Below are 27,765 nucleotides of genomic sequence, written 5' to 3' on the forward strand. Positions count from 1 at the left end.
GCTGGCGTGCGCAGTTCCGGGCCTCTGGTGTTGTTGTGTTGTGTTCTCACCTCTTGTTGAGTGATTAAAAATACAGCTCATTTTTCTTGCAAAACGACATCTTGTTCGTAGTTCAAATTAACAGTATGTTTTGGAGATTAACTCCCTAAACTCATGCGTTTTATTCAATGAAGATTTATTTTGGAGATACTGAAAAAGGGAAGGGATAAGGATTGAGGTACAGGAAGCACAAGCAGATTAGGTTCATGTTTTCCAGTAAAAAAAAAAAGGTTTCTTTTCTTTTTGAAGCAAGGAGTGGTGGGGGGGGGATAGGATAAAGTTGAGGAGGCTTAAGGGACAATACTTGGGAGAAATTAAGCAGAATGAGGCACATGGCATCAGAGGAGGGACATCATTTGCACTTCAGCAAGCTGAACACTTGGCCTGAGTTACACGGACACAGATTTGACAATATGGCACACAACAACATACGTTTTAAGATGTTAAATTGGATGAAAACACAAACAGCAACACAGGGATGAAAATATAACAGAAAAACATGACAGACCTGGACCAGAAAACTTAGCTTTGATGGAATGGAAGGAGGAACTGCCAATCAAGTGTCCATGTGCAGCAGACCCCAAACCAGAAGTCAGCTTGTGTGGAGCTTGTTCACCCACATGTGACCTTCTACCCCTCCCCTTGATTTCACGAATTCACTCTCACTTCGACTCTGCTCTTCATGTTTCCCCTTTCCATTTTGTTTTCTTCCATGAAGGCTCCATCATGTGTACAATTTTTTTTTTTTTGATAAGCACAATCATGCTAAGGCTTGTGTTAAGGGAACAAGTATAAATCTCGATTTTAAAACGAGTGTTTATAACTGGGGCTACAATCACCTATGTCCATGCCAAAAAACAACTAATTTTGTCAGTCCTCAAAAACATCGAAGCTGCCCGGTGATGTATACCCTACAAGCATTTTCGCCATCACTTCTGTCGCATGTGCATTTCATCTGGGTGCATCACCACCAGATTAACATGAGTGGAGCAGAGCATGCCATTTGTCATTGATGGATAGCCTCTGTAAATGATGGAAGTAAAAGATGACTGGATTAGCTAAACCAATTTCTTTTTTATTATTATTCACATAATACACGTAGTTTTATTATGATTGTATTGAAGTTTAAAAAGTATTCAAGAACTTAGAAAAAAAAAAACTTCAACTCCAACCAAGTAAATGGCAGTTTTTAAAAATATTTTAAAAATTAAAACAAAATAAGTGAGTAAAACCCCCACACTCTCCTGAAAAACAGACTTTAAAATGGTGTTAATGAGGGATTTTGTTTCCGCACAAAAGTCAGAACACTCATGGCGTTTCACCGCTGGATGGCCAAGCTCAGTCGCTGCTTGAACCAGACCAGTTTCCTTATATAAGTTGCCTTATATCATCAGTAGATGCAATGAGCCTTCTGCCGATATCACGAATAATCTTGGACGTAAATTGGCCATACAATCCCATTGTTTCAATGGCAATTGCTTCGAAGAAATAAGTTTGGCTGAGGCCGGTGTATTTATTGCGTTTCAGAACTTCCGCATTGGTGGCAGCCGCTCCAGCCGTTGAGGCTGTATTATAAACATGTGATTTGGCGAAAGTGTCGACACAAGTGCAATCTCTGGTTAAGCTATTCCCATTCTTGTATGGGAAAATAGTCAAGCCATCTGGGCAGGTGTTTTCACCAAGGGGTTCCAGGACAGATGGTATCCCTGCCTCATAAAGGGCACGTTTGACCACATTGTTTAAGGTCGAATGTCTGAAAGATTGACCAGCACTAAAACAGCACGACAGACCATGGTGTCCAAGTGTGTCCATCTAATCATACTGTCGCATCGACATTTATGCCGCTCACAGACTGATGTTCCAACTAGTATTACAACCGCAACCCATAAAATAAATGCAACCGCCACCCGTCTATACTAATAAATATCAGTATGTGTCAGTCCATTAGGGAACTCCAAGGTAGTGCAAGAGTGAAAATTAGGTGTTTAGATTAATTTAAACACCCGTTTTGCAGATAACTTAGGGGGTGCTCGTCACAAAAAAGATCAACATAAGCCGTACGAAGATGGTGACGTGCCATCTTGGTCAGCCCTCTGCCAACTCGCAAGAGTGTTAAGCACCATTTTTTGCTTGCTCAGCAATTTCTCGATGTGGAGCAGGCTGCAATGATTTCTAAACAACAAAGCTTTTTTTCTTCACTTTCCTCATTCATATTATTGAATGTCTGATAAACATACCGACGAAGAGCTGGATACATTGCAATGCTTATAAAGACAATGAGACACCAGCATTCATGGCTTATTTTATTTCTACACATGCCATAACCTCAATAATCTCTTCATCTCAGCAGAATTTCAAAATTTAAACTACTTTATTGACTTCAGCAGGAGCTTCGAAGGCTAAAAAAACATGTTCATTTGTCCAATTCAGACATCGCTTGGGCATATTCGTGTGCATGGTTTTTATATGATCAATAGGTGATCGATAATTGCTTGCAAAGCCAGCCATTCCTTATCAACCATTTTGTTGGTGTGCTTCCTTCAAGGCCCTGTCACACCTTGACGTTTTAGCCAGCGTATGGCAAGGTATCAAAATGTATGTAAAACGCTTGCGTACACTGAACTATTGATGTTTTTTTTCCAGTTTTGGACGTATTCATAACGAGTTGGATGTATGCATAACATATTAGTAATGTACACAGAATGTTTCGATAACATATAGATAACTTATATCAACGAATGCTGAGCGTGTTGTCAGCGTTCACAGCCTATGCCCAACGTTAGTCTAACTTATGCATAGTGCGGCAGCATATCGCCGACGATCACGTGGTGGAGCCTATTAAAAGGCTGCGGCTCTACAGTTCAAATCATAACCGCACTAGACATTGAAGTGTCAAGCCGGTCACACCTTGACGTTTTAGCCAGCGTATGGCAAGGTATCAAAATGTATGTAAAACACTGGCGTACACTGAACTATTGATGTTTTTTTTTCCAGTTTTGGACGTATTCATAACAGGTTGGATGCATGCATAACGTATTAGTGATGTACACAGAACGTTTCGATAACATATAGATAACTTATATCAACGAATGCTGAGCGTGTTGTCAGCGTTCACAGCCTATGCCCAACGATAGTCTAACTTATGCATAGTGCGGCAGCATATCGCCAACGATCACGTGGTGTAGCGTATTAAAAGGCTGCGGCTCTAAGGTTCAAATCATAACCGCACTAGACATCGAAGTGTCAAGCCGCTGTCACACCTTGACATTTTAGCCAGCATATGCCGACGTATGAAAAATTTGCCGAATACGCTGGCACACGTCGAATACGGTCTGGGTAAGTTTTGTATACATGAAGAACATGCTGAACCATGCTGAAGCACGCTGGCATACGTCGTAGTATGCCGAGTACGTCGACAAATTTTCAGCATGTTGAAAATTTTTCGACGTATGCCAGCGTATGACGCACATGTCCCGCATACGCTGGCCATAAGTTGTAGACACGTTACGCGATCGTTGACACACGTCGACACATGTTACTTGTAAGTTACTCATAAGTCGAAACACGTCGAGGTAATGTCAAGCATACCCGAAATATTTCTAACCTATGAGTAACGTGCTTTGAACCTATGAGTAACGTGCTTTGAACCTATGTGTAACGTATCTCCAACACACATTGACGTATGTTGATGTATTTGACGTCTTCCAGACGACCACAGAACTTACTGAACGTGTTACTAACTTACAGCTACTGGATAATGGCGTACTGGCAGCGTTTCGGGGAATTGGTAAATAAAAATGGGTTCACACAGGAGGAACCCGTCAGTGTTCCAGACTCCATGGTTTTTTTTTTCTTTGGTATGACGGTGATGTTGACACTTCGATTTCTAGTGCGGTTATGATTTAAATCGTTGAGCGGCAGCCTATTAATTGTATTATATTATAACCGCACTAGAAATCGAAGTGTCAACATCACCGTCATGCCGAAGAAAACAAAAAAAAAATCATGGAGTCTGGAACACCGACGTTAAAGATTACCTCGACGTGTTTCAACTTATGAGTAACTTACAAGTAACGTGTGTCGACGTGTGTCAACGATCGCGTAACGTGCCTACAACACGTTACTCATACGTTAGAAATAAGTTTCGGGTATGCTAAACATTACCTTGACGTGTTTTGACTTATGAGTAACTTACAAGTAACGTGTGTCGACATGTGTCAACGATCGCGTAACGTGCCTACAACTAATGGCCAGCGTATGCGGAACGTGTGAATCATACGCTGGCATACGTCGAAAAATTTCAAGCATGTTAAAATTTGTCAACGAGCTCGGCGTACTACGATGGATGCCAGCGTGCTCTTAACGTATACAAAACTTATCCATATGTATTCGACGTGTGACAGCGTTTTAGACAAATGTTTCATACGTCAGCATACGCTGCCTAAATCGTCAAGGTGTGACAGGGCCTTCACCGAAGCCACTTTTCGAGCCCTCTTCAAGCTTCAATGGCGGTTCTCCATGGTGACATTTCTGGAGGGAGGAAGACAACATAAATGAGATGATTACAATGAGTACAAAAAAGTTTGCAGTTGTTAGAACGCAATGAAACACATCATGGCAGGATAACCGAGAGGTACATATACTCACTCTAAGCTGTCCAGCCTGGGAATTAATCCCAACCCAGCTATAAATTATCATCCCAGTGTTTCACAGGCAGGGTGATTCATCAATGTGTGTGCCGTCTCTCGGATGGAATTTAAACTGGACATCCCATCTGCTGGAACCCCCCGCCCCACCCTAATCCTCTCCTGTCCCCTCTTTCACCCTCTCCCTCTCTATCCGTCTCCCTCTCGCTCACACCCGTCTCTCTCTCCCTCTCCTACCCCTATCCCTCTCTTTCCCACACCTCTCCCTCCCATCCATCACCCTCTTTCTCACACCCCTTGCCCTCTCTCTCCAACCCCTGACCCTCTCTCTCACACGCCCTTCCACCCCTCGCCCTCTCTCATACCCCTCGCTCTCCCTCTCCCACCCGCTGTGACCTCTCTCTCTCTAACCGGCGGTCTATCTCCATCTCCATCTCCATCTCCATATATATATATATATATATATATATATATATATATATATATATATATATATATATATATATATATATATATCTCTCTCTCTCTCTCTCTCTCTCTCTCTCTCTCTCTCTCTCTCTCTCTCTCTCTCTCTCTCTCTCTCTCTCTCTCTCTCTCTCTCTCTCTCTCTCTCTCTCTCTCTCTCTCTCTCTCTCTCTCTCTCTTCTCTCTCTTCTCTCTCATCTCTCTCATCTCCATATATATATATATATATATATATATATATATATATATATATATATATATATATATCTATATCTATATCTATATCTATATATATATATATATCTATATATATATCTATATATATATCTATATATATATATATATATATATATATATATATATATATATATATATATATATATATATATATATATATATATACATATATATCTATCTCTCTCTCTCTCTCTCTCTCTCTCTCTCTCTCTCTCTCTCTCTCTCTCTCTCTCTCTCTCTCTCTCTCTCTCTCTCTCTCTCTCTCTCTCTCTCTCTCTCTCTCTCACCCCTCTCCCACCCCTTTCCATCTCTCTCACACCCCTCATCTTCCTCCCTCTCACACCCCTATCCCTCTCTCTCCAATCCCTCCCCCTCTGTTGAGAGGGCTGTTAATGACTGCCAGTTTAGTAACGGTTTTTTGAATTCAAAACCGCTTCGCCATAGTGTATGAATCAGATTCGTGTATGCATGTATGAATCAGATTCGGAGTGAGCAAACCAGAGGGGTGAAAAGGTCGCTGCATTCGCGAGCACGCATGCATGAAGCCAGACCTTTTCCAGGTATAAAGTGTGGGTTTTAAATGCTCCTGTTCGGTTTTATGTAGAACCCAGCGGTTAAAACTAAAATTTTGCTGTTTGGGTACGTTTTATTGTCCTTTCCTTCCCCTCCCCTCATGCCGACTTCCCTTCCCCACCCCTCACGCTGCCTTCCCCTCCCCTCATGCTGCTTTACCTTCTCTTCACACTGCCTCTCCTTCCCCTCACACTGCCTCTCCTTGCCCGCACACTGCCTCTCCTTCCCCTCACGCTGCCTCCCCTTCCCCTCACGCTGCCTTCCCTTCCCCTCACGCTGCCTCCTTTCCTCTAACAATGCCTCCCCTTCCCCTCACAATGGCTCCCCTTCCCCTCACAATGGCTCCCCTTCCCCTCACGCTGCCTTCCCTTCCTCTCATGCTGCCTTGCCTTCCTCTCACGCTGCCTTCCCTTCCTCTAAAAATACCTCCCCTTCCCCTCACGCTGCCTTCCCTTCCTCTCACGCTGTCTTCCTTTCCCCTCACGCTGTCTTCCCTTCCTCTCACGCTGCCTTCCCTTCCTCTCACGCTGTCTTCCTTTCCTCTAACAATACCTCCCCTTCACCTCACAATGGCTCCCCTTCCCCAAACAATTCCTCCCCTTCCCCTCACATTGGCTCCCCTTCCCCTCATGATGCCTTCCCATTACCCGCCTTAACATCCCCCATTGTTTTGTCCCCCCTTCACATCACAATAAGCGAAGCGATGGGTTGTATTTGCTTGTCAACAATAAAAAAGGGGCAGATGGAGAATTTTAGAGGGGGAAAGGGATGACTGGTGGTCGGGAGGGTTGTGGTAGGTTTTCTCTTATCACAAAAACCCACCTGTATCCTGCAATTTAAAAATTACTTAATGAAATATTTACTAAGGGGCCTGTGGGACGTCATCTTTCAGCCCATGAGTGATTGAATGACCTACACATTATTGCTTATATTGATTACAATGAAGTTGTTCATTCCTAAAGGAATTATGGAAGAGGCCTTGTTGATAGACACAGCTGGTGCATGAAATTACTCTGGAAAGCAATGATCACGGTCGGTGCTTAATATGGCATGCAAAGGTAAATATCGGAGCTCAGACTCATTTATTTTTCTCAAAAAGAGCAGGCATAGGTAACCCCATATTTACAAGATCAACCCGTAACTGTGACTGGTAATAGGATTGTACCACACCTGCATGACCATGCTGATCCTGTTCGTTTCATGTAGTTCAGTGCTTAGGATTAAGCTTCTTGTGCCTTTTGCGTATCTTATCATCGAAGTTTTCTTTTTGGTGAACTGATGTTGGAAAGTCCTTCGCATCAAACCAATTAGAAATTTCAAGCTTCCATTGAATATCTGGAAACGATTATATAAAGCTTTATTTATTTATATCAACGATAATGAATTGCTACTTTGCATCTTCGACAGTTCCCAGTTCCATGCTCATTTAAACAAGCCATAACGATTTCAACATTGATCAAACTGTCACTGGACACAAATCATCTTCAAAGTTACATATGGTCTTTATTTAACCTTTCCTTGCAAAGATTCCACAATGACTGAGGGATAGTCTAGAGGTGTGCATACACGTCTTTGAGCTTCAGAGCGGTCTAGTTTGGGTTTGAACCCTTCGTCTGCATGCAGGGTATTGTATCAACGTGTGTGTTGTCCATTGGATGGTCATAAAGCAGGAGATACATTTGCCAGCACAGATTGTTGGTGGACGTTAAAGATCCCACGGTGTCATTCACTGAGTCTCGGCGAGTTGGCGTCGGCATCATGAACAATTACAAATTCCCTGCTCTCCTGAAGGTCACACAATGTATTTTGTACAAAGTGGACCAACAATCAGCCAAAATACTCATTCTCGACCTATCGGGTGCTTTGACACAATTGACCATTACACACCACATTTCCAATCCTGTTTTGTTGTTGCTGGAGCTGCTCTTCAAAGTTCAATCCCGTGAATCTACCAAATCCTACATCTACTGCAAGCTTCATCAGCTAATGCTCAGACCCACCTCATCTATCTGTCAGTATTCCCAAGCAAACTATTGTTGGTCCAGTTTCTCTTCTCTTCATCTACACCCACTTGGTACAATTCGTTAAATTTTAATACCAGCTCTTCATTCCTTTGCCGATGATACCCCGATCAACTTGTCCATTGAACTTGAAGATGTGGTCTCTTCCACAATTCTTACTGAATTCTTGTGTTTGAAATTAAAACGAAGGTGTCAATGAACTTTTTCAAACTCATTGCTGCTACGGCAAAACATTGCCGGTGATCCTTGGCCCCTCGTCAGTTCTTATAAACCTTCAACCCCTGAGAGTGAAAATTTGGGGATCATCACTTGATCTCTGCTTCCATAGTTTAAAATCTCAGTGTTGCTATGGACCCATTTCTCAAAGATGTGTAATTTTCTTCTATCTCCACAATATTGCTGAAATCCACTCCTGCATCAAATCAGAGGAGACTGGAAGCTGCAGGTAGCATCATTGGCTATGCCGCTGATGCAATGCCCCTGTTTCCAGTACACTGGCACTCATTTCACTGACCTCAGAAGGATGACAGGCTGAGTCAACCCCACCTGGTGCTAATTCAATGGGGAACAGAAGCTCGAATTCTGGACCCTAAGATCCCAAGCCACCCACCATAAACACTAAGACAACACCAGGCTTTACATATTGTTGACCACCTTTAACGCCAAACATAAATTGGTTTTGCCAAATATCTGGCACAACCACACCTTACAACCAAGCAATAATCTTACGGCCTAACGACGGGAATCTAGGAGCTCATTGCCTTTAAAATTCGCACAGCTACCATTCATTATGCCTGGCGTTGGCTTCATGGTTAGGGTGCCAGGCTTGGGATCCTCAGGTCCTGAGTTCAAATCCTGCTTGGCTGTTGAGTTAATACCAGGTGTGTTTGATGCAACCTGTCATCCTTCCAAGGTTGGCAAAATGGATACCACTGGGTACCAGCATGCTGGGATGATTGAGCCATTCGAGAATCCTGTGTCAGAGTGGTAACCCATCCAGGATTGTGCCCAATAGCCCAGGAGACTGTTTTTTTGCAGCACCGACGCTCTGCACAGAGTCGTGTCCCAATGCTTGGATGGATCCATTCATTTGGGCCTCAAGAAAGAAGTCTCACCTTAAATATCATTTTCTTTTTCATTTCTACTTTTCGTTCCTGTTCTTTCTTTGTCAGATGTTTTCAGTTTTGTTTAATGAAAAGTGATATGTAACAAGTTCATTTATTGATTGACTATGATAGCAGCGCATGCCATGTCAGCCTGCTGACATTTCCTCTATGCAATCTAATATAAATTCTGTACCAGCACAACCACCTTCTTCACGTTCAGGGATATGGATTTGACTCGCCACGCATGATAATGATGCAACAAAGTTGCTGGATTTGACGGACTGCTTGGGCAATTTGGAAGCAAAATGAAAGACATTTCATCGCCTGTGTGGCATGGCCATCATAATGCTCGATCGAACCCCACAATGCCTGATGGTTTACCATCACGAATTTATTCCTCTTCCAATCCCGGGTATATGGGATATTTTCACACCATATTTCAGTGGTGAGCACAATGGCATCGAAGAGGGCGATAAACGAAGTGGAGGATAGATGGTTCACTTGCGGCACATGCTTTTTATGAGAAACAATTTAGGTCACAACCATGGATACCTTGTTAAAGTTGTAAGACATAAATTGAGTGACATACAAAACATAAAAAAGCAGTTCATTGTGTGAGCTGTTATAACAAATTATTCCTCTCAACAAACAATTAAAGTGTTTTCTTTTATACGCATCCAGTGCATAACTTCTAACAGTGAAATGTGGAAGAAGAAGTATTACTGAATTTATAAATCCGTTCAAATAAATCCGACATCACTCTGATGTCAAGGCATTACCGATTAGTACAAGCTTGATGTTGGCTTAACAGTTAAGGTGGCTAATTTAAGATCTGAGTGTCTTGAGTTCAGGCCCCATCTGGTGCTGTTGAATTAACACGAGGTGGGTTGACTCATCCTGTCATTCTTCCAAAGTTGGCAAAATGAGTACCAATTTACTGGTAATGAGGACACTGCATCAGCAGCACAGCTGTGTCCACAGAAAATGATGCAGCCAAGCAGCCAAAGGCTGCATACGAATAAATAAGTAAATGAACGAGCTGGGAGGCGACGATGGTTCGCGGCCGTTATTGAACAATGCCACCATAGGTACAATTGAGTTCGTGGAAGCTTTTGAGGAAGCCCTACCGTAAAAACCTATCTCTTCTGTCAAAAATGACAAAATCAAATCGGATTTTTTTATATGTTGTACTTATGGACATAACGCACAGCTTCGAGGAAATGAAATTGCGAGAAACAAAAAAATCGAGAAAAAAGATAAAAAATAAATAAAAAGTTCAAGTGGGCGTGGCTCCGCCCACAAGAGGCATGGGGAGCCCCTCATACAAAAAGACAAAACTAGACCATGATATCTAGCTTGTGTCCAAGTTTCATCAAGATCGCATCAAACGTCACGGAGCTATGCTCTGGAGAGAGTCACAAACAGACAGACAGACAGACAGACACAACGAAAATAATGGACACTGCTGGCGCCCGCGAACCAATAAACCTATTAGTATGACGAGAAGCACCCACTCCCTCCAGAGGCTGCCAGGGGAGGGGGGCAGGGGTATGTTATTATCTTTATGATTATTAATACCATAGCAGAGTACCTCACGGAAAATCTTGTTCAAGCATGCAACACGTTCTTCTGACGCATCTGTTTATTTGGATAGTGCAGAGGCAAAAGACCGCTGCTTCGATCGCTCCTGCAAACAAAAATAAACCACATCATGTATATGAAACAAAAACATGTGTACTGCTTCTGTGCATCTAAAATAAATGCTGGTTATACAGCTTGGATAATTCCAATTGAACCCTCCCCTCTACAAACCTCCCACCCCACCCTCACCCAGAGGAACATGCCAACCAGGGTGAATTTTTTTCTTCTTCTTCAAATCTTCATGGAATCAAATGAAACTTACACATGCACAACTTCATGGTGCCATCATCCATCCCTGAAAGTTTCAGCTTCCTTGGTCAAATCTTCTCGGAGGAGTTGGTGAAACATACTTGCACGTACAGCTGCTCCTATATATATATATATATATATATATATATATATATATATATATATATATATATATATATATATATATATATATATATATATATATATATATATATATAGACCTGTGAACCCGTTGGGTTCCCGTTGTGGCAGCGGTTTATAAAAAAAATCATTTCAAGAAAAAAAAAGGTAGCTCCAGCGAACTATACTGCTGAGGTTGTTTGCATTGATCAAATACTCCTGAAGAGTACTTGACTGAATCGGGAATTGATTTTTTAATAATTTTTTTCGTTGCCCGATTTGAACGAAACTTGATACTGCACACTGTAAGAGCAGAGATGCCAACTTTTGGAAATCAGAATTAGGGAGGATTTTCAACCGACACCAAATAATGTGCGTGAAGTGCACATCTCGAGCGCGGAGCGCTCGACCCTTGCGTCGGGGTCCATGGCCCGCCTTAGGGCCCTGGAAGCTCTGGGGTTCTAGACGCTCTCTAGTGCCCTCTGAGCCCTATTTTGGAGCATTTAACATGTTAAGAATTCCCACTTTTTGAACAAAAAAAGGGGAAAATTGTGCACTTTTTAATGTTACATGTATGTTAATATTAGTAAGTTAGGGGACAATCAAAGATTTACAAAAAGCACAAAAGAAGCAATATTTTTCTTACCTTACTGGCTGGTACTACTGCTGCTTGCTTTTTCCATGGCAGCTTTGCTGAGTGACAGCTGTGTGGCTCTTTTAGCCCTTCTGATTATGTCTTTGCTGTATTCTCTCTGGTAGTAATGGTGGTTATGAGCTAGTTTTTCAATTAAGAGAGCTTCCAGGGTTTTGACACTCAAATTGGGACGAAATTCAGTATGATTCTTCCGTACAAGACTGAGTGCCCGCTCACATGATGCGTTCGAATGAGGAATGACCAAGATTCCCTTCATCACTTTGCTCAAATTAGGATACTTCTTGGCACCAGTGCAGGGATCTGTGAGCTGTGAAATCCGATGCCACTGCTCATCCACTCTCACTGTCTCAGTAGCAATTGCAGCTATGGAGGCGTCTGCCTGGTAGTGAGCGAATTCACTCTCAAGACTGTCTATGTCACTATCACCGCCACTGAACAGACAGGGGAATTTCTTGATGAAAAAACTCCACACAGTCAAACCCCACTTCTTGGTGTAGCTTAACATCCAGCACCTGAGCATGCTTGGCTAATTCATCATCTAGCGGCCAGGTTTTGAAGATATAATTGCAGGCTTTCACATAATATGAGCGGAACTGCACTGAAGAAACCTTGGATGTCTGACTCACTCAGAGTGAAGGTGGATTTCTTGAGACTCCTTTGTTCCCTTATATACAGTTTGGCATCGTTCCCAATCATGAGGTCCTCATCATTCTTCTGATGATTTCTGTCAGAGAAGGGTACATTTACCAGAGCAACCGATGACACCGATGGTTTCAAAACCGTACGAAGATATCTTTCAGAAGACCATTCAATTCTCCGTGCAGGAGATGAATACAGGGTTCGTCTCTTTGGAGCAGAAGATTCCCCTTCTCAAAAAGCTTGTTAGCATATCGAAGGAAGAAACAATAGAGTTTTGTTTGTGGAGACAAGAACATCCTGTTGACACGTTTTTCTCTAGATTCCTGCACAGTGTTTGAGGAAGATGCGCTTTTAGTTGTAGAACTCGTAGTACACTTAGCCGCAGGGCGATCACACTTGCGTTTACTGCCAGCAGAAGAGGTCAGACTCGTAGTACCAGATCCAATTTTACGTTTGAGGAGAGAGCTTGAGGTAGGTGCAGCCAAGGAAGAAGCCCTCTGATTCGAAGGTTTTGCTGAGCTTCTATCAAGTGATTTGGCAAAAGCAGAACTTAACTTGGGTCCTTCTTTGCCTGTAGATGGGACTATCACAGTCTTTCTCGACTCTGAAGGGATCTGCTTTGTAGATGAACGTGATGAAGGGCCGGTGATGCTACCTGCTCTCAGCATTGGTTTTGGTGCTGTCCCTGCTGTCTTCTTCTGCAGCAGATACTGCAGTGGTAGTGGTGAATGCTGCTCCACTAGTGCTTGATCCTGCAGTGCCAGTACTGGCAGTAGATACAGTGCCGTCCTTCTTGCTCGTTGTTAGAGTCTTGGCTACAGTTGGTTGCATTTTTTCTTCGTACTTCTTCTTTGAAGAAGAGGCGAAGTGGCTCCCACTGTTCAATCAGCCTGTCTAGGCACTGACCAAGGGACAGCCACCTTGTTGCGACATGCTTCAGAATCTTGTGTGTCGGGGCATCACAGAGTTCTTGCAGTGCTTTCACTCCTTTGACGCGTTTACTACTTTTGTCCAAGTAGTAGTAAATATCGATGAGAAAGTCATCTAATTCAATGGGTAAGGCCTGAGCCGCCTTCTTGGCCGTATTGTGCATCATATGGCAAGGGCATCCCATGATGTAGCACTCTGGATTTTGTTTGTGGATATAAGCAGCGACCTTTGTGCTTGCCCACCATGACAGAGGCATTATCAGCACAAAAGGAAACACAATTTTCCCACGGAATTTTCCTGTCACTGAACTCATGATCAAGCAGTTTGAAAATGTTTTCTCCAGTGGAATCTTGTTTGCACGCAGGCAAACTTAGCAAACCTTGCTTCACAATCCCAGCACTGTTGTCATAGTACGAAATCAGGACAGGATATAGCTGGGCCTCACCACTGTCATTGCTACCGTCTGTAGCTAGGCTAAATGGAGCTAGTCTAGCAATATCGGCAATAGATGAAGCAGTAACATTTGACAACTCACCAATTACACTGGTCAACAACAAATTTGTTGTCTGCATTTTTTAAGCTGATTTAGGACGAATCTGATGCGCTGAATCCAAAACTCACATTAGTTTTGTTCAATCAGGTCAAGTTTTTGAGATATGGCCACATGTCGTTTTTTACATTTTTGTTCACATGTACGCATGTGTGGAGCATTTTAGAAGAAGTTGGTGGGGCTAAAATGTCATGTCAAATAATTGTTTTAATTGGAAATAATTATTTTAATGACAAGAAGTATTCAGGTACGATAGTTCTGGGTGATTATGTCGAAAAGGGATCAGTTTGAAGTCATAAAACCTCAAAATCTTCCAAAAATTGGTGAGGCAAAGCATAAAGTTCGTGGATCAAAACTAAAGTTAATGGGGCAGATTTTGTAATAATGTGATACAAAAAAGTTGTATTTCTTGAAATAACGAACTCTGAAGAATGTACAATACCTACATGCGCCAATTTATGACATGCGCTTCTGCTCAAGCTTGAGTGCCACAGTACGAACCCAAAGATTGAGACTGTTCATTGACAGCAGCAAGCGATCACTGAAATGTGTTCTGCTACACAACGGCAACCAGTTTGCCTCTGTACCCATCGCTCACTCGACTACACTGAAGGAGAAGTATGAAGCGGTGAAGTACGTGCTGGAGAAAATTGGTTATGATCAGCATAAGTGGTTTATTTGTGTTGACCTGAAGATGGTGAACTTTTTGTTGGGACAAAAGTCTGGCTTCACCAAGTACCCTTGTTTTCTGTGCATGTGGGATAGTAGGGACCGTGTGCTCAGCATTACACGAAGAAGGACTGGCCTGTGCGGGAGGAATTGGTGCCATGCAAAGAAAGGAACGTCATCAACGACCCTCTGGTGGACAGAGACAGAATACTCTTCCCACCGCTGCACATCAAGCTCGGCTTAATCAAGCAGTTCACCAAGGCTCTGGACAAAGATGGTGACTGCTTCACTTACTTGTGCCAGGCTTTTCCAGGATTGACCATGGAGAAGTTGAAAGTTGGCATCTTTGATGGTTCTCAGATCCGTCAGCTCATCAGAGATCCAGAGTTCAAAAACTCAATGAACGAAGTGGAACTGGAAGCGTGGAAGACATTTGTTTTGGTAGTGAAGAACTTTCTTGGCAACAATAAGGGCAGAAACTACGCAGAACTTGTCAACAACATGCTGACTGCTTTCAGAAACCTGGGTTGCAACATGAGCATCAAGATGCACTACCTATTTTCACATATGAACCGGTTTCCTGAGAACCTGGGTTCAATGAGTGACGAGCAGGGGGAGAGATTCCATCAGGACATGAAGGAGATGGAGACCAGGTATCAGGGTCGCTGGGACGCAGTCATGATGGCTGACTACTGTTGGAATCTGAAGAGAGACCTCCCTGCCGCTGAACATTCCAGGAGTTCGAAGAAACGGAAGTTCAAGCCCTGAAGTTTGAACAGTGGTGACGCAACATGCAATTTACTTGTACTTACCTTTATCAATGCCCACCATTCAGATGACAGTAATCGATGTTTCTATCATGTAATCAATAAATGTTGTTGGCAAAACATTTTTTTTTCTTAAAAACATGTTTAGGATGATATGTGTTGACAAAAATCAGCTGATAATGCCACAAAAATGTAATTGATTTTGTCACAAGATCTGATTTTTTCAAATCAACTTAACACAAAAACCTGACCTGATGGAGAGAAACGGATGCCATTTCCTGATTCAGCAGTGCCAGAATACCCTAATTCACTTGTAGAAATCGAGACAACATTCAGAAAGTAAAAAATTGTTGACCAGTTTTTTTTTTTTTTTCTTTTTTCTTTTTCTTTTTTTTTTTTTTTTTTTTTTTTTTCTTGCTTTTTGTTCTTGTTTTTTTTTTTTTTTTTTTTTTTTTTTTTTGTTCTTGCACATCTTGCACATCTTGCAAGTTTTTGTTCTTGCACATCCATACTTTGAAGCAACTTTTGAATCTGGAAACATCTTTTGAAATAGAGGTCCAGCATGATCTGAGACTGATATGGGCAAGTTATGTTCCACAATAAATCCACTAAAGAGAAGTTCCGCTCAGGTAACATCCTCTTCCTCGCTTGTCCCTTGTTTGGTGAAATAATTCAGAAGTGTACCGGTACTCGTGCTCGAAGATCTCTCCTTTGCAATGTCCGTGTGCCGTTTGCTTCCAACGTGCTTCCGAATATCATCGCGACCTCCGTGCTCAACTGAAATATCAACGCTGCATACTGTACAATACGCATGATGAATTCCTCTTTCAGACTTTCGAATACACGGGTATTGGAGACTGTATTCGGTCTTGTACTTCTGAGACCATTTCTTGGTCTTCGTAAGCTTCTTTTCTGCCATTTCGTAATCAACATCGAGGGTTTGAAGCATCGGTAACTTCGAAGTCGATGTTCCACAGCTGCAGCGCGACTCGTAGAACTCTAGCGGCTGTTAAACACCGCACGGTGGTCGCGACCGCCGGGCTGGTACGGGCCCAGCTGCATGCAGTGAGCGTATCGCATGCATATACACTGTGCATACATACCGCATGCACTGTATTGCACACATACCGCATGCACTAAATCTCAGTGCATGATCGCATAAGCGAGATCCAGACCCAATGTTTCGCTGCTCCTCATTTGAATTTGCAATTTTTTACGTACAATTTGGTAGCAGCGAACGTTATGGAGTTACCACATGCTATACGTAGCAGACGATGCTTTTCATTCAATTCTCATACTAGTACATTCTGATTAGTGAACAGTGCAAAAATATCAAAATTTCGGGAGGATAAGGATAGTGATCGTAAGGGCGGGAGTTTGGGTGAATTTTCGGAAGCCTCCCGATGAAATCGGGAGGGTTGGCATTGCTGTAAGAGAATGATGAGTAAGGTGGCCCTAAACTTTTTGTGCTATTGTGTACCATTTTGGCTGTATTTTGGGAACATACATACATACAAGATGAGAGTTTTCGTAATATATGGAAGATATATATATATATATATATATATATATATATATATATATATATATATATATATATATATATATATATATATATATATATATATATATATTGAAGTTGAGTTCCATCCTGTTAGTAAAATTCCCACCTGAGTAACCTCATAGGCAGTCACAGGTTGGATCATGCAATTCAGCAAATCATGTCATGGAATCTTGACATGGGTTAGACAATAGAGTTTACTGGATTGTGAAAGGTTACTGCACATAGCCAAATGAGATTAACCTTGGCAATTTGGTGCACACATCTCGGGCATACTAAATTCATCCATTCATGTATACCACACTCGATACAGAGCGGCCGTTCTGCCAAAGCGTTCTCTTTGGCAACGGTTACAATCCTGGATGGTTCGCCACTCAAGATGCAGGATACTTGGCTGAGTGTGCAGGAATTTCAAATTTAGCATGCTGGTTGGTAATAGCTCATCCACTCTTCCCGAAGGACTGTAGGATATTTATTAGTGAATGACAGCAAATGGATGCCAAGTTTAACGTCCATCCGAAGGACGCCATACACACAGAGGCCAGCCCTGCATGCAAGACACCAGGACGACAGTTTATAGCTGGGTCGGGATTCGAACAGACTGGACAGCGTAGCCATGAGTATGTGCACCTCTCAGCTCTCCTGCGGGCCTGAATACGAAGTGAATAGAAATAATCATCTGCTCTCCCACTTTCAGTTAATAACCCACATCATCTTACTCGTCAAGGAGCCTTTATCTTGTACACAAAATAAAAAAATACAAGGGATCACACCTGGAGTGGGGTCTTGAGGATCGATTTTCGAGTTTCGAGTCATTTCAAAATCCATAGCACATCATTGTATACTCTCATCCGTTAATGTCTCAACTCCATTGAGATCCTGATCAGCATCCTTGCTGCTGCCACCCCTCTGAATGAGGCACTGCTCTCTTCAAAAACATTCTTGTAATTAAAACACTTTTAACTGAAATGCCTGCAATGAAATATGAAAATAACTTCATCGAGTTGCTGGTTGAATATTCGAGCATCATGATTCCAGCCATCTCACGTCCTATCAAGCCATCATCCTGACGAGTTTGATGCCAAGTAAAAAAAAAATTCTACCTTGATTTCTCCTGGCATACAAAAGCAGGTATCTTAATTGCACTTGCAAAATATCATTTTGCTTTGAAAAGGTGAAGGCAACAAAATACATCACTCTTTCAAGAAAAAACATTAAACCACTATACCTGAACAGTACACTTATCCCTCACCGAAGGCACCATCAGGCGGAGCGGCAGCTTATTATACGAGGGTCGTGGAGGTCTAGGTTGTTTGCTCAATGAAAGGTTGGGAGATATTCCTTGTGGTTAGTGTTATTGTGCACTTTCTTGAGCACAAACATTTGGTACAACTTGTCAAATGATCAAAGAACCATCACAATACCTATTATTTACCATATTGGCTGAGCGCAAACTCAACACAGCGCTACGTATAATGGCACTACATGGTAAAGTAGCCATCTTGCGGATAGCTGCCAGAAATCTACTCACAAGAAACACATGAAAGGAATCCCTCATGGGATTGTGTGATGTCGCCGTAACTGTGCAGAGATCTTACATCTGCCAGGAGCGGAGCAAAGATGAACGATGATGGCACTACCCCAGTAGAATGCAAAGATCTCTCTTTTCATACGAGCTCGGAGTTGGGCTCCGGCACGCCTCCAAACAGTCGCGCATTTGTTGTGAGCGTTTTGGAAGCCGTTGAAGTGTCACCGCTGGGATTTGAGCCGTCAGCGGGATTTCGGAAACAAGATAAAGGGCTTTAACCATTTTTGGCGATGGTGTGCTTCAATCCTCAATATTATTGCCATATTCTTATCGCCGTGATGATTCCACTTTCCCTGGGGAGCTTTCTCTTGGCCAGTTGCTTTGAATGATGATGACAGCTGTTTAATTGTGAGGCTTTTTAAAATTCAAATTTCAAAGATAATTATCAATCTGTATTATGACACATGGTGGAAAGAAGAAAGATAATGACACCGAAACGTAAATTACTTTTGTTTGTTCATGGTTCTGTTGGTAATAAAACTAATTGTAGATTCAAATAAAATGCTGAATCATCTGAAGTCAGCAGTTCTGAACATAAATTGAATTTTAAGCAATTTTTTTTATTTTTTTTTAATCAAAGATGGAAGAAAGAGCGAAATGAATATTCATACAAACAGACATGCTCGGTTTAATCTCACAGATGAGCAAACATCACGAGCAGCACCGGTCGGTCCCACATTGGTGGATGATTGGTCCCACAGCCATGATACATAAGTGTGTCCATACTCACACAAAAACCCCAAAAACATGAATCAACAACTTTTAAACTGTGAAATAAAGTATGGATTTTAGAGTTCAGAAAGTGATCATCTTCTTGCTCTTTAATATGCAGCACAAGGCTGCAGGGAGCATCATTTGCTTGGAGAACAGCTGCGCTGCTTCTGCAGTGCCCCTTGCAGATTAGGGAAAGGATTTGCAATTTGTCTGGGGTGCCGGTAACGGCTCGCTTAGTCTTTGTGAAGGACACCGTGGGATCTTTAATGCTCACCAACTAATGCTGCAGATGGGAGGTCCTGCTCGTTTAACCTCATTCCGAGGGGCGGGACCCACATTGGGGCCTTGCCCTGCCTGTGAAACACCAGGATAACAGTTCATAGCTCGGCTGAGTTTTGAACTGAGACTATACAGTTTCGAAGGAAGTGTGTATTATACATGTCGGCTATCTTATCAGTCTCATGGTTTCTAGAATTGTGCCATGACACATTAGGTTTGGTGGGGGCAGCCTGATTGTGTGTGTGTGTGCTGATGGTAACACTGTGTGGCCTCATACAGAATATTGTGCACAGTTTTGGTCATCACATCTGAGGAAGGACACAGTTGCCATCAAGAGAGTTCATCGAAGGGCGACACCTTGTATTGGCTTTCACGGTAAAGATGGCTGGCTTAAGATCTTAGGATCTCGAGTTCAAGCCCCTGTTGTCACACTGAATTAACAACAGGCAGGTTGACTCAGCCTGTCATCCTTCCGAGGTCGAATAAATGAGTACCATCCATCCATTGGGACCATAGTCCTTGCAGAGCGTTGGTGCTGCCGAAGCAGTCTCCTGACCTTTTTGGCACAATCCTGGATGGGTCGCCACTCCAACACACGATGACAGCAAGCTGGCATTCATTTTGCCTACCTCAGGAGGATGACAGGCAGAGTAAACCCCACCTGGTATTAATTCAACAGCAGAGTAGAATTTGAACTCAGGATCCTGGGGTCCCAAGCCTACCACCGGGATCATTAAGCCAACACCAGGAGAGAGTGGAGATTGGGACCATACTCTGTGCAGAGCATCGGTGCTGCCAAAGCAGTCTCCTTGGGTATTGGGTACAATCCTGGATGGGTTGCCACTCCGACACAGTATACCAGCATGCTGGCACTCATTTTGCCGACCTTGGAAGGATGACAGGTCGAGTTAACCTCACCTGGTATTAATTCAACAAAGCAGGATTTGAACTCAGGACCCTAGTATCCAAAGCCCACGACCCTAACCATTAAGCCAACACCAGGCATAAACGAGTATGAGCCTGCTGGTAACAGGGGGCATTCCATCAGTGGCACAGCTATTCCCCCAGAAAAAATGATGCAGCCAAGCATCCACAGGCTGCATATGAATAAATAAATAAGTGTGGGGCTACTTGATTCCTCGCCATGCTGGACTAAGCTATGAGGAGCGGCTGAAGTAGGGCACAACTTTATACATTAGAAAAGAGGTGATTATGAGAGTATTTCAATGAGATGTTGATTATGAACAGTGTGGACAAAATAAGTGCAGAAGAGTTTTTCAGTAGAATATACAGTGATAGAACCAGGGACCACACCCTGAGGATAAAGAAGATACGAGTGATGACAGCAATAAGGCAAGGATCTTCCAGTCAGAGAGTAGTTAATGTGTGGAAGGGTCTCCCTACAAAAGGGAGCGACCTAAATTGGAACAAGGAGCTGATACTCGAGGTCCCCCGCCTTTTGAGTGTTCAACGGTTTTTGAAAAATCGTGTGCACAAAAATACATGGATGGATGATCAGTTGGTTGTTCGGTCGGTCGAGCTCATTTTAACCCCCCCCACCCCCTCCACATCTCCGACCTTGTCGGAGGGGCAGGGGACAATTAGATAGATAGATAGACAGGGGACGCATTGAAGATAGAGGGGCACAGGGATATTGGCAGGACTTGTAGGTAGTTTGTGTGTGACTGTTGATGGTTTCTGATTTTGGTATTGTGCAGACATGAGTGGAATGGCCCCCTCTTGCACCAAAGTTGCTTGTCTTTATGTGTATCTCGAGACTAAAATCCGACTGAACATTGTCAAAATATCCTGGGAAGACTCGGTAGTGATCACCAAATCTGCTCACATCCTATAAAACAACTGAAAAATTGCCATTTTGTCAAAAAGGATGTGTACAAGATTGTATTAGGGTCCATCGTACATAGTCACATACATTGTTAAAACCATTTTCTCGAAATGTAACCTTGCCTGTAATGATGTGTTAACGAGAATCGTCACCAACTCGCACATCCAGTTGAGATAGACATGTTGTGTTTCCATGGAACAACTTGGCTTCAGCTTCCACTCAAATTGTTGGTTTTAGGAGTGAACAGATCAACGTCCTCTTCAACCAAAACATGAACATGTTTGAACGTACCTGTAAAACGAAACAATACAATACTCAAACATTTCGTCGCATAATTTTGTTGCGATGAGATTGTAATGCAGAAAGTGATCTCGCAGATCGGACATTATTAAGGCTATTTCCACGTATGAATGGGGAATTGACGCACCTTTTTACAATGGGTATCCACGCTCTCGCCTTCCCGATTCATCACACCTTGCCAACTCCCTCCACGGAGACGAGACTCTTTGCTTGCAATGTATGGTCGCCAGGGGAAATGAGGACAGATAAGATTAAAGGATACATCATGCAATGGCCCACTATTTTAGCAGGGTGGTGACACTTTTACAGCAACATTCTATGGTTTATGGAAAACGAATCAACTTGATGCAAAGGTGCTCAGCCTGGCGGGACATTATCAGAGAGAAGATGAGAAGATGAATAAAATGTATTAACCCAAGTGGTGGAAATGGTACATTCATGATTTGGTGATGGGTACCCTGGTGGAGGCAGAAAGATCGAGTTTGTCGATTCTCGAGTCAGGATGTTTACAGATATCCCAGTGGGTTGACATTTGATGAAGGACAATATTGTGGTGGCAAAAGTTATCGAGGAAGGCCGGAAGGGTTGAGTCAACCATACTCGGTGTGAGTTTTCACGACCAAAAAATGGCTGCGTGCAAACTGGTACATGTTCGAATGCGGTATCACCCATGCTTTTCCTTTCCTCCAGTGAAACAAACATACACCTTATTTATTATTAACGATAAGAAGTTCTGGCTGAAAAGGAGGTTAAAGCAGCTCGTTAAACTGCACACTGGTGAAACATTGTCGGGGTCTGCACCAGACACAGCAGAGGCACCATCCAGCCTTTTATCTCTGTATTTTCCTCCTCATGTTACCATTCATCATGGTCTTGTAAGGAGGCTGCTTTGGTAGTAAAGTGCTCTCCATCAATGTGGTTCATCAGCACAAGAGATGCAAGTAAGGTAATTACTGTACTTAGGGTTGTCCTCATGCGGTGGCCGAACACATCCATTACACTCTTGGAGGCCGGCAGGCAGCTGCATGCTTAATTACAGGTGAAGATGAACGAGTCGGAAGCTCTTAAAAAACAAGGGGCAAAGCCTGATAGGGGAACTGTTGCTGCGTATCTCTCATCTGAGGCCACTGCTGGGATCTCGTGCAATTTTGATCAAAATTCTCTCACTGTTCTTCATACTTCTGATCTCCATTTTCCTCTCTCCATCTGGTTTAATGCCTTCCCTCTGGCTTCAGAACCTCATATATTGCTAGCTCGTTTTATCGAGTTCCAGACTTGCTGGGATGTCAGCAAAATAAGATGGATATATTCACGACACAAAAACGAGAACGTCATTTAGTACAGCACATACCTCCACCAGGGTGAACAGTTCACGTTTTGGATCCCACTGATAGACTGGATCTGTGTTTGGGCCTGAACCAAAATCTCATCGATTTGTTCTCTTCACCTACGCAACTCATCCACCATGTTTTGTCATAATCCGTCCAAAACTTTTGATGTATCATGCTTTATTTAATATCGTTTTTGGTCCCATTTTTCAATGATGAAGAATCACTCAAAAAATTAAAAAAATATATCGGATTCGGATCCAGTTGCAGATCTTCAGCAAAATTGAATCAATTCATCCTTGTCACACATCCAAGCTGTCCACCAAGTTTTGTCCAACTGCGTCCATAACTTTTTGAGATATCCTGCTCACAGACAAGCAAGCAAACAGACAGATAGACAGTCATTGGTGAAAACATAATCTCTTCCACCTTCGGTTGTGGAGGTAATAACTCAAATCATATCGAATGTGATAAATTTTAAAGATATTAGTGCGATAAGTAAGACTAAAACATTTTCAACCAGAGGGGGAGCACTCGGGAGAGTGCAAAACCTCCGCCGCCAATACTGCTGGGTCACTCAAGTGAACCTTATATCTTATTCATTAAATATGATGTCAACATTGCTGACAGAGTTGTAGTTCTTTTCTCCAAAATTTTTTTTTGGGGGGGGGGGGTGGAAATCACTTAAAACATGTTAAAATGCAAAAAAAAAAAAATCGAAATTTTGTTGAAAAAAAAGTAAATTTTTTTTTTCTCTAACAAGTTTTTTTGGGGGGGTTGGAAATCACTTAAAATATGTAGAAATGCAAAAAAAAAAAATTTCTCTAACAATTTTTTTGGGGGGGGGGTAACAATTTTTTTGGGGGGTTGGAAATCACTTAAAACATGCAGAAATGCAAAAAAAAAAAAAAATTTTCTCTATTTTTTTTGGGGGGTAACAATTTTTTGGGGGGTTGGAAATCACTTAAAACATGTAGAAATGCAAAAAAAAAATTTCTCTAACATTTTTTGGGGGGGGGTAACAATTTTTTTTGGGGGGGGGGTTGGAAATCACTTAAAACATGGAGAAATGCAAAAAAAAAAAGTTAATTTTTTTTCTTCGAACAATTTTTTTTTTTGGGGGGGGGTGGGAGTCAAAAAAAAGCCCAAGTCAAAAATTTAATGGCATGATCCTTGGACCATACCTAACCCCCCCACCAAGTTTCGTCGAAATCCGTCGAGGAGATTTTCCATAATACTGTTCACAAACAAACAAACAAACAAACAAACAAACAAACAAACAAACAAACAAACAGAAAGGGGTGAAAACAGTAACCTCCATCCATCTTCGAAGATGTCGGAGGTGAAACATACTGTGTAAGTACATGTAATTAGTGAGAGTAAAAGTATCGTCCCAAAGGGGTTGCGTCACCCCCAAACCCACAGAAGAGGATAGCCAAAAGTACCAAAACAAACTGATTTCATCACCAGTTTCAGGATTGATTTACCACAAGGATTCATTGTGTATTTTTCATAAACAATTTCAAGCGTTCATGATTCAAGATACTTGAAAGGTCTTTAACCTTTCTGTAGTGCAATGACAGTCAGATATGCTATGGAATTGCATTTCATCAGATTAATAAACCAAACAAACAGCTTTAAAACAACCTTGGTTCACTCTCCGGGAGAAAAGACCAAAAGAAATGCAAGACAAAGACGAAGTTGTTCATCATCAATGGACCTAATGTAATGAATGCTTCACCTCATCCATTTTCAGCCACCGACTGAATCAAGTTACTTTGCCAGGCGGTCGTGATACACGTGGATAAAACTTAGGCACGCTTACAAATACGGCTGTTTGCAATAGGAAAAGAATGAATGAAATTCAAATTTTCTTTCAAACATAAAATATTGAATCAAATTCAATTTTTCTTTCAAACGGAAATGAAGGAGCCCTCCACACACAGGTTTTCACGAGATCCATTCATCACGAGACCCAGGTAATTTGGAACCCCTGGGGTCTTCCACCCCACGGGGTCTGAGCGCCGCTCGCGTTCTCTCTTTTCTTGTGTACAGTTCATGTGAACGTCTATTTCTCCATTATTCTTGAACAGAATTCGATGAAAATCGACAGGCCTATACGAGACACATAGGCAACAGGCATTAACTGAGCCCAAAGTGCGATTGCGGCCCTTCGGGCAGAGAAACGGCCCATTTTGGCTCATTTTCTTAAAATTGTTATTTCTTGGTTATTAGTGGATGGAACCGAACCAAACTTGACGGGTATATTCAAGAGACCATTCCCCAGGCATTATCTGGGCCCAAAGTGCGATTCCGGCCCTTTGGGCCCCAAAACGGCCCTTTTCTTAAAATTGTTATAAAAAAAAATATTAAATGCGCCGGGCGATGCCCAACGCAAAATGAAGTCGCAAATGATGATATGAAACTAGCCTCACTCTTGTGAGGTGTTCTGGTTCCTTTTTGTGATGCGATGAAAATCTTACCAAATTTCAAAACTCTGTCGTCCGTGTTATCACTCACCTGAGAGTTGTACGAATGAACTCCCACGGGGTATGTTCGCAACTCGAACTTGTTCACACCCAGCACGTATGGCATGATACACAACAACAACAACAACAACAACAGGCATTTTTAAGGCCATTTTCCCTGCTGGAGTCAGGGTTGGCCTTGCAGGTCCCATGACAATCTTCTCCACTTTGCCCTATTTTCTGCATCTCCCCTTGTTAAACCCCTTACCCGCATTTCTTCTTCCACCACATTTAGCCAAGACTTTCTTGGTCATCCCCATCCTCTACTTCCTTCTACATTCATTTCCATCACTCTTTTTACCTCGTCACTTTCATCCTTCCTCAATACATGACCCAACCATGTCAACCTGTTTCTCTTCCTTCAAACATACATCACAGGCTCTATTCCCATCATCTTCTGCAATTCATCATTTGTCTTCCTCTCTCTCAACGATATTCTGCACATCCACCGGACCATCCGCATTTCCACCCTTTCCAGCCTTCATTGCTGCTCTACGTTCATTACCCATGTCTCACTCCCATAAACCAAAGCATTTCTCACACATGTAGTGTTCACCTTTCCCTTCAACTTCAACGACACTCCCCTCCTTGTCAGCACGCCACTCAGTTCCCGAAACTTCTTCCATGCACATCTCACTCCAGCAACCATCGCCATGTCTTATCCACCTTTTCCATTCAGCATGTCTCCGAGATAGCAAAATGTTTTCACACCTTCCAACTTTACGCCATCTCCAAGATCCAACTCAACAATTCCTCCATCTGCAACTCCCTCGATGTGCACCTAACACTTGAATGTAGCGACCACACTGGTTAATGACCCCCTCACACCACTACATTCTCGATTAACCCACTCAGTGCATGTTGTGCATCGAATGGAGTTCACTCTGACACCCTTCCTGCACACAGCACACGGCCACTTCCCAGTTATTTCCACCTCACCAAATGTTGTACCACTTACAATCACCTTCAAACCTTTTACCTCCATACATTCCTCCCACTTAGTCATCTTCTCCTTCAATCCATCCTACTCTCAGCAATCAACACCAGATAATCTGCATACAGCATCTCCCATGGTAAACCCTCCTTTACCCTCCGAGCCAGCACCTCCATCACAACTACAAATAGAGGTGGACTTCGTATCGACCAATGATGCACTCCCACCTTCACTTCAAACTCACCACTGTTCCCATCCTTCATCCTTACAGCTGTGCGTGCTCTCTCGTACATGGCCATCACTACTCTGATCAACCATTCCTCCACTCCTAACTTCCTCAATGCCCATGTCATTACTTCATGTGGAACCCGATCAAATGCTTTCTCCAGATCAACAAACCCAAAAAAACAACTTCTTCCTCTTCTCCATGTACTTCTCCTGTAACTGCCTTACAATAAAAATCACATCCGTCATTCTCTTCCTGGCATAAATCCAAACTGCATTTTGTCACTCTTTACCTTCTTCCTTATCCTCTTCTCCAACACCCTTTCCAATACCTTCATTCCATGCTCCAATAACTTTATTGCTCTATAGGAGCCACAGCCCAGAGGGTCACCTTTCCCCTTGTACAGAGGGACGAGGGTACTCAGTTCCCAATTCACTGGAATGTGGCCTTCCTTCACCACCAGATTACAGATCTCTGTCATTCTCTTCACACCCCAACTTCCCGCTGCCTTCAACATATCTCTCACAACTCCCGTCGGTCCTCCTGCTTTTCTACTCTTCATTGTTCTTATAGCTTCCTCAACTTCCTTCTCAGTTATCTTCTCTGCCGGTCCTAAATTTGGGTTGCTCTTTATGTTGCCATCGGATTCATTCTCTACATTCAACAGCCTTTCCATATATCTCTTCCATCTTCCTTTAGTTCCATCTGAGTCCACAACGATTTGTTCCACTTCATCCTTCAAACAACTCACCCCCGTCATATCGCACCTCTCTCTCTCGCTATCTGCTTTGCAATCCCAAATACTGCTATCTGACCCACTTCTGAATCCAAACGCTCTCTGAGCATTTTCCGATGTGCCTCCTTCAGCTTTTTCTACCTCTTTCTTTGCAGCCTTCTTGGCTACCTGATAACTTTCATAGGCTGCCTCTTCTGCCACCTTAACCTTCACCTTCTGCCACTCCTTGAACTTCTTCCTCTTCGCTTCAATCCTCTTTCCAACTTCATCACCCCACCACCATGTTTCCGGGTGCCTTAGTGGTCCTTTTGTCCATCCACATACCTCACCAACGACTCCCAACAGATGAATTAATTATCTTTGATTGACATACAACCACTTTCAAGCTAAACCACATCATCCTCGACCATACTCAACC

At 42.6% G+C, this 27,765-nt stretch overlaps 1 long non-coding RNA gene and 1 pseudogene across 1 annotated transcript; both read right to left on the bottom strand.

Annotated features, from left to right (window-relative positions):
* Positions 1-1,227: 1,227 nt before the first annotated feature.
* Positions 1,228-18,556, bottom strand: LOC147027161 (uncharacterized). Its single transcript, XR_015058711.1, has 4 exons — positions 18,400-18,556; positions 17,642-17,796; positions 10,679-10,774; positions 1,228-4,569 (listed from the first exon to the last, which is right to left on the bottom strand). It is a non-coding gene; the product is annotated as an uncharacterized LOC147027161 (long non-coding RNA).
* An 8,181-nt stretch (positions 18,557-26,737) lies between these two features.
* LOC147027162 (uncharacterized) lies at positions 26,738-27,457 on the bottom strand (annotated as a pseudogene).
* Positions 27,458-27,765: the final 308 nt, after the last annotated feature.

Source organism: Eptatretus burgeri, chromosome 5, assembly GCF_056783735.1.
Source record: "Eptatretus burgeri isolate ZD-2024b chromosome 5, Ebu_testis_v1, whole genome shotgun sequence".
NCBI classification, from domain to species: domain Eukaryota; kingdom Metazoa; phylum Chordata; class Myxini; order Myxiniformes; family Myxinidae; genus Eptatretus; species Eptatretus burgeri.